General features: G+C 45.6%; 1 long non-coding RNA gene across 2 annotated transcripts in view; it reads left to right on the plus strand.

The window, feature by feature from the left end:
• The first annotated feature begins 345 nt into the window (after nt 1-345).
• Nucleotides 346-15,587, plus strand: part of LOC137658698 (uncharacterized) — a 321,759-nt gene continuing 306,517 nt past the window's right edge. For both annotated transcript variants that reach the window (XR_011047399.1, XR_011047398.1), the window contains exon 1: nt 346-502. This is a non-coding gene — a long non-coding RNA (uncharacterized lncRNA). The remainder of the gene's footprint in view (nt 503-15,587) is intronic.

The following is a 15,587-nucleotide window of genomic DNA, read 5'->3' on the forward strand; positions in this document are numbered from 1 at the left end:
ATCTCGACCCAAGTAGTTCAAGGAAAGAACCAACGATTTTGCAATAGAGAAACCACAGAAAGTAATTTTAGATATAGATTAATGTAAATGTTTTTTTAAAAAAAGTGTGTGATATATATTTTTGCATTATGAAACAATATCAATGGAAGGGGGGGGGGGGCATGGATATTGTTTGAATAAAAGGTATTAAGCCTCGTGTGGGGGAGTTAACATATCATTCATTCCATTCAGTGAAGGAGTTAACATTTACTAACAAAACTAACACTAAAGTTTGTTAACTGTAATGATTAGATCTAATGTTTTATCTTATATCTTATATACTACAGGGGAGTACATTAGTTCCAAGAAGGGACCAGATCTCCTACTAAATTGGAAGAAGAAGAAGAAGGTTTAAGCAAACTGTGCTACTGTAGTTCCATAACGTCATTGACCTGAGTATTTTTGAGTGAGTGAACGGTTAAGAAATGTGTTGGACTAATTCTTCGGAAACCAAATTTATATGGTATGTATATAATACGATTTCAGAACAACTTTATTCAATAAACTGAAATTTACAGTAATCTGGACCACATTTAAAAATAGTCTCATGGTTCAGCTTAGGCCTAAGCCGTGTTATAGATTGATCCAAAACGCCTTCACTGACTAAACATATACTATACTGTAGTACTGTGCCCTCAACACCCATTTCTCTGTTAAATATGATAAATGGTGGACAAGGATCACTGCATTAGTCTATGGGGCTATTAATAGGAGGAGGGTTACAAAGAAACATAGTTACTAATTACTCCAGTTTTGTGGTGGATAGGTTAGGCTAAATTATCCTAGCCTAGAACTGAAGATTACTTTATCCTGTTTATGATCAAAGATATGAGCGTTTTATGAATAGAAACATAGTGACGATTATGCTCTTTAGTTGAATAAAAAACTTGGTATCCTTGGATAGGTTATTAAACAGCTCTAGGCATACATGGTTAATACTGCTGGTAACCTGGTAAATGTTTATCGAGCCAGCTGTTGATACTGCTGGTAACCTGGTAAATGTTTATCGAGCCAGCTGTTGATACTGCTGGTAACCTGGTAAATGTTTATCGAGCCAGCTGTTGATACTGCTGGTAACCTGGTAAATGTTTATCGAGCCAGCTGGGTAATTTTGTATTGTATTACATGGTGTGATTTCGCACAGGAAATATATGATTTCCTATAGCAAATAACGTGATTTAACCGATTTTGATGATCATTTGAATCGGAAACAAACAGACCAACCAATTCGGTTAACTTTAAGTTGACGAATTGGGTGATGTTATTACGGATGAAATGAATGTGAAAACCTGTTATATCACGTTTATCTACTATAGGAAATCATATATTTCCTATGAGAAAATCCCACCATGTAATACAATACAAATGTACCATATAAATATTAACACTGTTGACATATATATTGAGTGAAAATATTTAAACAACAGATGTACTGAGGACGATAACATTAGCAACGTTACCAATGGTTGACAGAACTACCAACAGTGTTACCAACGACACGATGTCATTACTAGAGATAGAAATGCTAAATATTTCCATACGTAAACTAAATAATTTTTCCATATAACTATTACACAATAAATAAAGCGTACCAAAAGGCCACAGAACCTAAAAAACCCACCTAACCCTGCCTAGAAGTACCCCGGTCACAAAACACATATAATAAGAATTGGGGAATGACTTACCTTAATTCACAGTACTACCAACGGTGACGGATGGTACACAGAACTACCAACGACACGATGGCATTACTAGTGGTAGAAATGCTAAATATTTCCGTAGGTCTATTAAATAATTTTTCCATATAACTGTTACATAATATATAAAAAGTACAGAAAGGCCACAGAACCTAACAAACCCACCTAACCTTGCCTAGAAGTACCCCGGTCACAAAACACGTATAATGACTATTGAGGAATGACTTACTTTTATGAAGAAAACGTCGAAACTTATTGGACACGGAAGGAAGAGACTGACGGATTAACTTCTATGACTGGGATGTGGATGGATGGGGGTCATCGGGGTCTTGTGGGTCGGGGGGTCCATTGTCTGTTGTTGTAAAGGAGGGTAGAGGCGACTGGCAGTAATGAAAAAGTGGTGGAGTAACGTATGTTGTGGATAGTAGTGGGTAAAAAAGAACCTGGAAAAATATTGCTTGAAATATTCAGTCTTGATTCCAGTTCTCTGAACCCACTCCTTCACTTCTCTCCAGAGACGTTCTATATTTTGAGTATGGATGGTTGGGTCTAGGGGGTCAACGAAATGATCCAAATGATTAATAGACTTATGAATGTAACCAATTTCCGATAGTGAGTTGTATGCAGACCACTTATCACTGATAATAATACTACCAGGTTTGATATACTTCTGGATGAGGGGAATTAGAGTAGCAGGGATAATGAAAAATTTCTTGGACACACGCTCAATACCCCCAAAGACCCATATGGCACTTAACGGTCTACCACGGTTGTATTTAGCTTTACAAAAATGAGTTTCGTCTATTTCAACAGTAACTCCATCACCACCAATCGCCTCTTGATTATCGAAGAAGTATTCGGTAACCTCCGAACAGAAACTTCTCCAATCCACACTAGTTTTCGAAGATATGTCGATACCCTCCATGAGGGTCTCATGGTCCGAATGTTTATGCAAAAAGTGGTTGGCACATAATATTATCTTCCATGGGGGTAGACGACTTTTGTCCAAAAAAGTACCTTTATAGGCAGTAACGGTATAACCACAACGTCGTTTCTTCTTAGTTTTACGAATGATGGATTCAGAAGTGCAATAAAAGACGTGAATGTCTTCCCTATAAGATAAAAGAGACCGGCACTTGGGGCACTTTAAACGCTGAGGAATAACGTTGTGAGATTTAAGAAAATGCTCAACATTACCTGAAGTATCAAAAAAATCACCATGGAATTGAGCCACTGCTTTTAGGTACGGAATACTGCAGCCGCTACAAGTTTCTATAACTTGCTCCATCGCAAAATACGAAAAAAGAAACCGCACTTGTAATGTAGAACGTCTCACCAGGTCAAAGGTTATAACGGGAAAGGCATGGGAATAAAGGGTATGAAAAGACTGCTCAAAGGGATAAAGGAAGGGGGGGGGGGTAGGGAGATATCTGCATAGGCCTAGGATGGTGATTGGTTAAGGGAAAAACAAAGAACACTAGTGGGTAAACATGAATGAACTAAATACGGAAACTAGACCAGAGAAAGGATTTATGGGACACAGAGGAGTGAAAAGGAAATAACCAAAAAAATAAATAAAAACAATATAGGAAGGTAAAATGGAATGAATGGTAAATAATATTGAATGGGAATATAAAATGAGATGATTATTACCGAGAATTAACTGGATAAAAAATCTAGTCCAGAGTAAGTATTTATGTGCAACCTGGAAGATAAAAGGAAATAACCAAATAAATAAACCCAATATAGGAAGGAAAAATGGAATGTATGATAAATAATATTGAATGGGAATATAAAATGAGAAAATAATACGGTAATAAAAAGAGTAATTTGGGAAGGGAAACTCCTGCGCAGGGGGGTGATATATGCGCAGGTCGGAAACTGGTGCGAACGAACGTACGTACAAATGGGAAAGGAAATAACCAAACAAATAAACCCAATATAGGAAGGTAAAATGGAATGTATGATAAATAATATTGAATGGGAATATAAAATGAGAAAATAATACGGTAATAAAAAGAGTAATATGGGAGGGGAAAGTCCTGCGCAGGGGGGTTATATATGAGCAGGTTGGAAACTGGTGGGAACGAACGTACGTACAAATGGGTGCTAATGTTAGCAAGGAATGCTAACATTTGATCTACATCAGGTATGGAATGCTAACATTTAATCTACATCAGGCATTGGCAGCACTGGTTACTGTATTACTACAAGAAGTAACCTTTGAAACGGCTCCTCCCAAATATATCCAGTTATACTGTATTGTATTTTCCTACGGTTATAATACATACAAGAAGGAAATGTATAGAGAAGAAAAGGATTGATTTACGTTTATATATCGGTTCCCCAGTATGTTTTCCCCACCCAAAACCCTGAGTTCCCACTGGGGGTCCCCCATTATCGGAGGATATAGATGTATATACATTTCTGAAACTATTCATTTGCGACGGGAACTAGTGTTATTTTCGAAGGGAGCGTAATTTTTCCTATAAGAAAAAGTAGTTGGTATCCTAGGTTACATTGCCATGTAATACACCACAATGAAACCGCCAGCTGTTGTATTAGGCCTATTAAGCTATTGTAGTTTTTTGGGCTCAAGCCTTGACGTCCTGATGGAAGGTTCCTTCAGTAGCTTCCTAAGGGTATATTTGACTACAGTAGATATTCCCAGAGAATTAAACTAAACGTTATCACAGAATTCTAACTTCTGGTGCGAGTACCCTAAAGGTTTCCCTCTAGGATATCGTATATCAACAGGGGATGCATGTATTAACACGCCACATAGCTATCTGCACCCCATATAGAGTTAACACTTCGATATGGAAAGGTGGAGAATAACTGGGGAGCCGTTCCACAGTTACACTCATCCGTGGCTGCTTTTGGTACTCGAGACGTAAACAAACGGGCGCCATTGCTAAATTACGTCACGTCCGTCCTCATCCTTCTGCCTGTAGCTTCTCGCTTAAGTCGGATTTTCCTTAAGTGCTTTTTTCATCTGCTTACATCGCCGTTATGTCGCTACCTTCAGCCTCGCCTTCTTCTGGAAAGTTGAGTACCAGGTCCAAGTATTGTTTAAATAAGCTCTAGCCGTAAAGTAACTTCTACTTTTCGTAAAATATTGTGTTTTGTGGCAGAGCTGTGCCGATACCGGACGCGCCATTTTATGGCGTCGCTGTTCATGTTGCATGCTTTATTTAGTTAGCCAGAACAGCCCCCTCCGGTCATTTAACTAATTAATATTATTAGTTATTTAGTCTTCATAGCTAGGAAATACTTATATCGTGTTTTAGCGCTCATCAGACTCGGTCGCTGTTCGACCCCATACTAGATCGCTAGCTTAGCCCCTAGGCTGGACAGCCTAGTGCTTGTTTTCATGCATGATATATACCAGTGTTCCTAGGTTAAGTTATGAAGATTGTGGCATTATTAAACATACTATTAACTGTGATGTAAGTGTTTTCGCCTTCGGGGACCATATAGGGAACTGTGTTGATTGCGTATCTTTCCACCCTAACCTAATGTAGGAACCCCTATATGCTCCCTATCCCCCTGCCTGCGGGCATTCCCTCTGTGTAGTCTTGCTTCCCCTTCTATATAGGGGAATTTTGTCTACAAACAGAGTAATTATCCCTTCTCTGCCTACCCTAAGGGAATGACCCTCCCTTAGGGCCGTGACCGAGAAATAAGGAACGGCTCTGCCCTTCCTCAGTTGCACCTGGTTGGGTTACTCCTTCCTCCCTGCAACTTGCGATGTGTCTTTCAAGCTTTCCTAGTCTAGGAGTTAGCCCTCCTTCTCTAGGTTAAGCTCTGGGGGTTGACTCTGCCCTATTATAGTTTGAGACGGTACTCCTGTACCGTTCTCATTCTGGGCTACCTAACCTAGGTTAGGGAGAGTTCTCCCTTACCTTGGTGGCCGTTCTCATACAGAGTCTCCTCTATAGAAAGACCTTTTCTTCCCCCTCCCCACCTATCCCTTTGGTGTAGGCTTGCCTACACACATCTGTCCTTAGTCCTACAACTCCTCCCTTGGGTGGAGTGGTAGGGCTAACATTGTTCTCCTGCTGAGCTGGCCGCTCTGGTACACATACCCTTCATAGCGTTCTATGGGGGTGGTTGCCGGTGGCGGTCTGGCCGGCAGGGGATTCCCCCCTCTTGAGTGCCCTCTAACCCTCCCTTGGGTTACCCCAGGCACCCGGCCGACTGCCGGCTCCCTGCCGCCGGATGCTAGGAGTATCCACTCCTATCATGAGTGCACTCTCAGGTTGATGGCCCTCAGCCTAAGAGGAAACCTCAGAAGCCGAAACCCCAGCAACGTCAACAGAGACGACAGTTTCCGGGTACCGCTACTCCCCAAGTGGCCACTCAGCCACAACAGACCTTTCAGTTGGTCCCCCAACCGGTGGTGTCGCAGTCACCGGTCTTCACCCCTGCGTATGAGCAACACACTACTACCTTTCGTCCCAGAGGTAGGGGCTCAAGCAGAGGCTCTGGCAGAGATTCTTCTCGCCGTCCCTCCAGAGGCAGAGGAGGAAGGGGAACTAGCGGCCGAGGTGGCAAACCCTCGGGACACCAGAAGCAATGAAGTGCTTCCGGTGGGAGGAAGACTCCGCCAATTCCAGGATCGTTGGACCTTCGATCCCTGGGCACACAGCATCGTCAAGAAGGGACTAGGCTGGAGCTGGACTCAACCACCCCCAGCCTTCCAGCAATTCTTCCAACAGTCAACCCCTCTCCTGGAAGAATATGTCCTAGAACTCTTGAACAAGAAGATAATCAGGAGGGTAAAGTCAACCAGGTTCCAAGGGAGACTATTTTGCGTTCCCAAGAACGACTCCGACAAACTCGGAGTCATTCTAGACTTATCCCCTCTCAATAAGTTCATTGCGAACAACAAATTCAAGATGCTGACTCTGCAACAAATAAGGACCCTTCTGCCTCAAAGGGCCTACACGGTCTCCATAGACCTGGCGGATGCCTATTTGCACATTCCAATGAATCATTACGCTTCCTCCTACCTAGGATTTCGACTCCAAAGGAAAAGTTACGCCTTCAGGGCCATGCCCTTTGGGCTCAACGTGGCTCCATGGATCTTCACCAAGCTGGCAGACGCCATCGTCCAACAGCTCCGTCTTCAGGGCGTCCAAGTGATGGCCTACCTAGACGACTTGTTAGTCTGGGCGACATCGCCCGAAGATTGTGTAAGAGTCTGCAACAAAGTCACCCAGTTCCTAGAGCATCTGGGATTCAAGATAAACACCGAGAAATCTTGCCTCTCTCCAGCTTAGAAGTTCCAATGGTTGGGAATCCATTGGGATCTTCAGTCACACTGCCTTTCCATCCCACAGAAGAAAAGGAAGGAAATAGCAGGGTCTGTCAGAAGACTTCTAAAATCCAAACGGATCTCAAGACGACAGCAGGAACAAGTTCTCGGGTCTCTACAGTTCGCCTCTGTGACAAACCCAGTGCTTCGCGAACAGCTAAAGTATGCCGCGGGAGTCTGGAGACGTTTCGCATCCATCGCTCGAAGAGACCTCAAGAGACGGCTTCCAAACAGACTTCGCTCGCTTTTAAAGCCGTGGTTGGAAGCAAAGGCCCTGAAAAGGTCCATTCCTCTTCAACACCCGCCTCCATCGATCAACATCCTCACGGACGCTTCGCTGGAGGGTTGGGGAGGTCACTCCCACCAACGACAGGTTCAAGGAACATGGTCTCCCCTATTCAAGACGTTTCACATCAATATCTTGGAGGCCATGGCGGTTCTTCTCACCCTGAAGAAACTCTCCCCGCCTCCCTCGATCCACATTCGTCTGACTGTGGACAACTTGGTGGTAGTCAGATGTCTCAATCGTCAGGGCTCGAGATCGCCCCAGATAAATCAGGTGCTTCTCCCTATCTTTCGTTTGGCAGAAAAGAAGAAAGGGCACCTGTCTGCAGTTCATCTACAAGGATTCCGCAACGTGACGGCTGACGCTCTATCAAGGACAAGCCCAATAGAGTCGGAATGGTCTCTAGACGCAAGGTCATTCTCCTTCATCTCTCACCAAGTCCCGGAACTTCAGATCGATCTCTTCGCGACGAGCGACAACAATCAACTTCCTCGATATGTGGCCCTGTACGAGGACCCCAAGGCAGAAGCAGTGGATGCCATGTCACTGGATTGGAACAGATGGTCCAGGATATACCTGTTCCCTCCCCCCAACCTTCTGCTGAAAGTCCTCTCCAAACTGAGAACCTTCAAAGGGACAGCGGCCCTAGTGGCTCCCAAGTGGCCCCGGAGCAATTGGTACCCTCTGGTCTTGGAGCTGTAGTCCACGCTGATCCCCCTACCGGGCCCAGTTCTCTCTCAACAAGTACAGAAGTCGACTGTCTTCGTTTCATCACTGAAAGTCAGGGACCTTCATCTCATGATTTTCTCTCCTTAGCCGCAAAGAAAAGGTTTGGAATCTCGAAGAAAAGTTTAGACTTCCTCGAGGAATACAAGACTGAATCTACTAGACGGCAATACGAATCTTCCTGGAGAAAGTGGGTCTCTTTCGTCAAGGCAAAAAATCCTACGGAAATCACCATTGATTTTTGTATGTCCTTCTTCATTCACCTTCATGGACAAGGCTTAGCAGCCAACACGATTTCCACCTGCAAATCGGCTTAGACTAGACCACTCCTGTACGCCTTCCAGATTGATCTGTCCAGTGATATCTTCAATGAATTGCCAAAGGCATGCGCTAGACTACGCCCAGCACCTCCGCCAAAACCTATCTGGTCTCTGGACAAGGTGCTCCATTTTGCCTCTTCCTTTTTGCTCTCGCATCGGGAGCCCGAGTCAGTGAAATAGTGGCATTATCAAGAGAAGAGGGTCATATCCTATTCGCAGATACAGGAGAACTTACCCTCTTCTTTGATCCAACGTTTCTCGCTAAGAATGATCTACCCACCAAGAGATGGGGCCCTTGGAGAATCTGCCCCCCGAAGGAAGATGTCTCTCTATGCCCAGTGGAGAGTCTTAAGGTCTATCTTCAAAGAACTTCAGACTTCGGTGGAGGACAACTCTTCAAAGGAGAAACATCGGGTAGCGACTTGTCACTGAAACAACTAAGAGCGAAAATCACCTACTTCATTCGCAGAGCGGATCCTGACAGTACACCCGCAGGTCATGATCCTAGAAAAGTCGCGTCTTCTCTGAACTTCTTCCAGAGCATGGATTTCGAAAGCCTCAAGAGCTTCACAGGATGGAAATCATCGCGCGTTTTCTTCAAGCACTATGCAAAGCAAGTGCATGAAGTCAAACATTTCGTGGTAGCCGCAGGTAGTGTTATGAAACCTGCTATTTAACTCTGCATAGAACAGCGAGTTACTTGGGACTGTAACTCTCCGGGTGCCTGTGTTGACCCTGTGGTGATACATAGTGATTTCATGGACACTTAGTGTTTCTAATAAACTGTTCTTACCAAGGTGAAATGTCATAGACTTTACATGAGTGCCACATGCTCTAGAGCATGATGTATTTTCTTTGAAAAAGACTGACGTTCCTCTGGAACTTGTGTTTCTAAAAGTGAAATTTCTTTTCAGATTCAAGATTGAAGTCTTTATTTTCTATGTACATTATTCTTTATTTTGTAAATAAACTTTACATTTATTATTGTAATTGTTATCACAATAATCTGCCATCTTTGAAATAAAATGTCTATTTTATTACATATGCGTCTCTCTCCGCTCCTATTATTTATTATGAAATATACGATTGTTATAGTTTCATTTACCCCTTTCTTTCTGAAGGAGAAGAATAATATATATAATTGTATTATATACTCACTCATGCTTTGATAATATTCCTACCTGAATATTAACCTTTGTCCTGCCTCCGAGACCAGATTGATCTCTCCTCCAGGGAGTGTAGTAAATGTTAATCACTTACCTATGCTTGATAATATTCCTACCCGAATATTAACCTTATGTCTTGTCTCCGAGTCCTGCAGGAACTCTCCGCAGGGTGAGTAGCTCTTCAATGATCGCTTCGAAATATTAGTATGGCCCACCAGGACTTCTCTGCCAGGGGGGCAGAAAGCTAGTTCTTCACTGAATCTCTAGTAAGGACATGTTACATAGGCTACCTCTATTCGAAGCCCTTCGCACTTGCATAAAAAGGGGGAAAATTTCCACGATACATTAATTCTCTGGTACACTTCCATCAGGATGTCATGGCTTGAGCCCAAAAAACGGATTTTGAGCGAAGCGAAAAATCTATTTTTGGGTGAGATAGCCATGACGTCCTGATGGACCCTCCCGTCTATTCTAGTCTTGCCTTTCAGGCCCCGCCCTGTCCTGCTGTATCATGGAGATTAGCAAGAAGCTGGGCTCAGGATGAGGACGGACGTGACGTCATTTAGTAATGGCGCCCGTTTGTTTACGTCTCGAGTACCAAAAGCAGCCATGGATGAGTGTAACTGTGGAACGGCTCCCCAGTTATTCTCCACCTTTCCATATCGAAGTGTTAACTCTATATGGGGTGCAGATAGCTATGTGGCGTGTTAATACATGCGTCCCCTGTTGATATACGATATCCTAGAGGGAAACCTTTAGGGTACTTGCACCAGAAGCTAGAATTCTGTGATAACCTTTAGTTTAATTCTCTGGGAATATCTACTGTAGTCAAATATACCCTTAGGAAGCTACTGAAGGAACCTTCCATCAGGACGTCATGGCTATCTCACCCAAAAATAGATTTTTATGAATAGAACTTACCTGGCAGTTATATATATATAGCTGAGTCTCCGACTGCGGCAGAATTTAATCGAAAATCGCGGCAACCGCCTTGTGATGGTTGTGTGGTTAGATGGTTAACAACCCTTACAGGGTGGTACTTGGAATCATTCCCGTTTTCTGTTCCTCAGATTATCTCTGCCGGCCGGATCGACAACATCGTTGGTCCGCCTTTCAGAGTTTGTTCGGATCGCTTTCCCTTCATCGCCTTTTTGGACTTCGTTTTTGGTGAAGTACACTGTGTTGGGATTTGGCAATTGTGTTGTTTTTTGTTTTTTTGTCTTTTTTCCTTTATTATCATGAGTGAGAAAATTCATTATCGTATTTGTGCGAATGATATTTGCAAGGTGAGGCTGCCGAAAGTTTCTGTTGACCCTCACACTATCTGTATGGGTTGCAGGGGGTTTGAATGTGCTTTAGATAATAAGTGCAAGGAATGCGAGGTTTCAAGTGATGATAATTGGTTAGCTATGAAGCGCTATGTGCGCAAACTTGAGATTGATAGAGTTAGAAGAGCTAAATCAAAGTCAAAGTCTGCTAGTGAGCCTAGCTTAGATTTATCTATTGACCCTTTGCTTGTAACCCCTTTGGAAGTTTTTCCTTCCCCGAATGTAGTGACTCCTGCCCCTTCTACAGGATCTGTGCCTACGGATGACCCTGGGTATGCTAAATTAGCTGCTGAATTGGAGGCCATTAAAGCACAGTTGGAGGCCTTTAAAGGTAAGGGTGTAGGTGAAATTAGTGCTTGTGAAAGTGCAGTGGAGGTGGCGACTGATCGAATCTGTCATACCCCTAGGTCTAGACCTCTACCAAGCTCCCAGGACCAAGGGAGAAGGTACGTCGAAAGCCGAAAGGGGGTGAGAGATGCTTATCCTCGGTCAGTCGTCGCCTCAGACAGTCCTGTTGCGATCTCCCAGGCTGCTCTTGACCGCCGTAGGAAAGGCATGTCGGATACGTTTGTGTCTTCGCCTGATCGTTCTCCCAGACGTAATTGGCGTTACGAATCAAGACCTATGAAGAGAGGGTGGAACCGGGACGTGCAGCCTCGCTCTCCCTCTCCCGGTTCGAGTAGCCGAGACCCTGATCCTTCGGAAGACGATTTCGATGTTGTTCCTGTTAAAAGGGCGAAACAGAGAGTCCTTAGCCCAGTTAATCCTGCTAGACTCCCTACTTCTTCTGCCAGCGCTCCCAGTCAAGCCGTACGACAACTGCCGTCTTCGGCACCGCGAGAGCCAGCGGAGGTTGCTAAAGCTTTCATGGTTGTTATGCAGGAACAACTTTCATCGTTAGTTGAAGCTTTCAGCCACCCCTCTCAGTCCGTCAGACGTAAGGACGTCTCTTTGCCTGTTAAGAGATCTTCTTCTAAGAGAGATTTTAGTATCTCTCCCATGAAACCTCTGCGCACTTCATCGGCCGTACGACAACGCACACCCTCTTCATCGGCACGCTGCCAGGAATTTCCTTCCCCCCTCTCCCGGCGCCAGGACGATACTGCCTCTCGTTCTCGGCGCCGTGACGTTTCCGTTTCTCTTTCGAAACGCCAGGACGTTACTGCCTCGTTTCTTAGGAAACAGGATGAATGCAGTCTGCATTTTCAAGGCGAAGGCAGCCTGCATCTTCAGGACGCTCCCGTTTCTCGTCATCGTGACGATACTGCTTCTCGTCATCGTGACGATACTGCTTCTCGTCATCGTGATGATACCGCTTCTCGTCATCGTGACGATACCGCTTCTCGTCATCGTGACGATACCGCTTCTTGCCGACTGGATGTTAGCGGCGCTCGGCGCCAGGATTCAAACAGCTCTCGCTGCCAGACTGCTGGCAGCCCAACTCTTCGGGATGTTATCCTTGAGCAGGACCTCGAAGATATTTCGGAAGAGGAAGAAAAACCTGCCGACTCTTCTAGTGGTTACAAGGTTCTTTCTCGCTCTCTTTTGGAACTTTATGGGGAGGAATTTCAACCTTCGGCCCCTCGTTCTCCTCAGTCTCAATTTACCAGAAAGAAAGCTACCAAGTCTTCGGCCTTCATCAAAATGAAACTTTCAATTTCGGCCAGGAAAGCTCTCGCTAAAGTGGATGATTGGATGAAGGAACGGAGACAAGCTGTCAAGACCACCTTTTCTTTTCCACCGTCTCGGCTCGCTTCCAAGGCCAGTATGTGGTATGAGACAGGGGAACCTTTGGGGTTAGGAGTGCCTGCCTCCTCCCAAGGTGACTTCTCTGCTCTTGTGGACTCGGCAAGAAGGCATGCTTTAAACTCTGCCAAGGTGATGTGGTCCATGTCGGAGCTTGATCACCTCGTCAAGGGTATTTTCAGGGTTTTCGAGGTTTTCAGCTTCCTGGACTGGTCTCTCGGGACTCTGGCCAGGAAGTCTGAACTCCTGGAGGACACGAAGGACCTGACGAGTATCATGTCCTGCATGGACAAAGCTCTAAGGGATGGAGCTAATGAATTGGCTTCCCTTTTCTCAGCAGGGGTTTTAAAGAAGAGGGCCCTTTTTTGCTCCACCTCTAGATCTGTGACTGTTGCCCAGAAGTCGGAGCTACTTTACGCCCCTTTCTCACGTCATCTTTTTCCTGAAGCTCTGGTCAGAGATATCTCCCTTTCTCTGGCTCAGAAGGCTACTCAGGACCTTTTGTCTCGGTCGGCTAGAAAGACCTTACCTGTTGCTCCTGCTCCTCTGAAGGGGGAGGAGAAGAGGTTTCAACAGCCCTTTCGGGGCAGGATCTCCTCGAGAGCGGATTTTAGGGGGAGAAGACAAGAGTCAGGGCCAAGGACCAGCAGGGGTGCGTTTAGGCCCCGGTCCAAAAAATGAGATGGAAGTCCTCCAGACACCAGTGGGGGCAAGACTCTCTCGTTTTTGGCAGTCTTGGAAAAGGAGAGGGGCGGACACCTGGTCCCTCTCAGTCGTCAAGGAAGGTTACAAGATCCCCTTTTTAAAGAAACCACTCTCTCAGACTCTCCCCTAGCCTTAGTGGCTCAGTACACCGACGTGGGGAAACGAGAGGCTCTTCTGGAGCTAGTCGGCCAGATGTTGGTCAAGGGAGCAATAGAGCCTGTTCAAGACCTCGCCTCCCCAGGCTTTTACAATCGCCTGTTTCTGGTTCCCAAGAACTCGGGTGGATGGAGACCAGTCCTAGATGTCAGCTCTCTGAACGCCTTCGTGGAGAAAACAAAGTTCTCCATGGAGACGACTCAGTCAGTGCTGGCTGCAGTTCGTCCAGGAGACTGGATGGTTTCTCTCGACCTGCAGGACGCTTATTTTCACGTCCCCATTCATCCGTCTTCGAGGAGATATCTGAGGTTTGTGTTCCAGGGCAAGTGCTTCCAGTTCAGGGCACTTTGCTTCGGTCTCAGCACAGCTCCCCAAGTTTTCACCAGACTAATGGCGAATGTGGCAGGCTGGTTACACCAGGAGGAGATAAGGGTCTCCTGCTATCTAGACGACTGGCTGATCCGGTCATAGTCGAAAGAGATATGTCTGGAGGACCTAATGAAGACTTATACGATGACTCAGGACCTGGGACTCGTCGTCAACTGGGGGAAGTCTCAGACCGAGCCGAATCAGACTATTCTCTATTTGGGGATAGTTCTGAATTCACTTCTTTTTCAGGCTTCTCCCTCCCAGGAGAGGCAGACCAGGTGCCTGGACAAAGTCAAAGACTTTTTGAGGAAGCAGGAATGCTCAGCGAAGGAGTGGATGAGTCTGCTGGGAACTCTATCCTCCCTGGAGTAGTTTGTCCCTTTGGGGAGACTGCACCTAAGGCCTCTGCAACACTTCCTCGCAAAGGTTTGGAACAGAAAGATCCAGGAGGACACTTTTTCTTTTCCCATTCCGACAGAGATCAAGGATCTTTTAATGTGGTGGCTAGACCCAGCTCTGTTGGGAAAAGGGATCTCCTTGTTCAAGAAGAACCCCGACCTAGTATTATTCTCAGACGCGTCCGTGTCAGGCTGGGGAGCAACACTAGGGAACAAAGAGGTCTCAGGTATTTGAGAAGGGAGTCAGATCATTTGGCATATCAACAGGAAGGAATTGATGGCCATTTTGTTAGGGCTCAAGGCCTTCAAAACCTCGGTGTCAGGAAAGACTGTGGAGATCAATTCCGACAACACCACAGCTCTCGCGTACATAAGGAAGCAAGGGGGAACTCACTCCCTCTCTCTGTTCTCAACTGCGAGAGAGCTTCTCCTTTGGGCGAACGAGAACGAGACCCAGCTGTTGACAAGGTTTGGTCAAGGGCAGAGAAACATCAGGGCAGACATGCTCAGCAGGAGAGGACAAGTCCTTCCCACAGAGTGGACTCTCAACCCGCATGTCTGTCGGAGCCTCTGGAAGTTGTGGGGCAGACCTGTAATAGACCTTTTCGCCTCCGGTCTAAACAAGAGGATCCCCAACTACTGCTCCCTAGTCCCGGACGAGGAAGCTGTTGCAGTGGACGCCTTCTTGATGGATTGGACGGGGCTGGACATGTATGCCTTTCCCCCGTTCAAGATCATCAATCTGGTTGTCAGGAAATTCGCTCTCCTCGATTCGGGACGAATGATCCTAGTGGCTCCATTCTGGCCTGCGAGGGAATGGTTCACCGAAGTGGTAGGGTTGCTGATGGATTTGCCAAGAAGACTCCCGGCAAGTCCAGATCTTCTCAGACAACCTCACTTCGAGAGATTTCACCAAAACCCCCTCGCTCTCAATCTGACTGCCTTCAGACTGTCGAGAAGCTTGTTAGATCTCGAGGCTTTTCGGCACAAGCAGCGAAAGCTATTGCCAGGGCAAGGAGGATCTCTTCACAAAGAGTCTACCAGTCAAAGTGGGAGACCTTTAGAGCTTGGTGCAGGAGGCGCAAGGTTTCCTCGTCCTCTACCTCTCTAAGCCAGATTGCAGATTTTCTTTTGTACCTCAGGCAGAATGCTAAGCTGGCTGTATCTACCATTAAAGGATGCAGGAGCATGCTCTCAACCGTCTTTAGGCATAGAGGCTTAGAATTATCTCAGAATAAGGACTGGTAGGACCTCATTAGGTCTTTTGAGACAACGAAGCAGGTGCAGTTAAGACCCCCTTCTTGGAACCTGGATGTGGTGCTTAAGTTTTT

This window comes from Palaemon carinicauda, chromosome 19, assembly GCF_036898095.1.
Source record: "Palaemon carinicauda isolate YSFRI2023 chromosome 19, ASM3689809v2, whole genome shotgun sequence".
NCBI classification, from domain to species: Eukaryota; Metazoa; Arthropoda; class Malacostraca; order Decapoda; family Palaemonidae; genus Palaemon; species Palaemon carinicauda.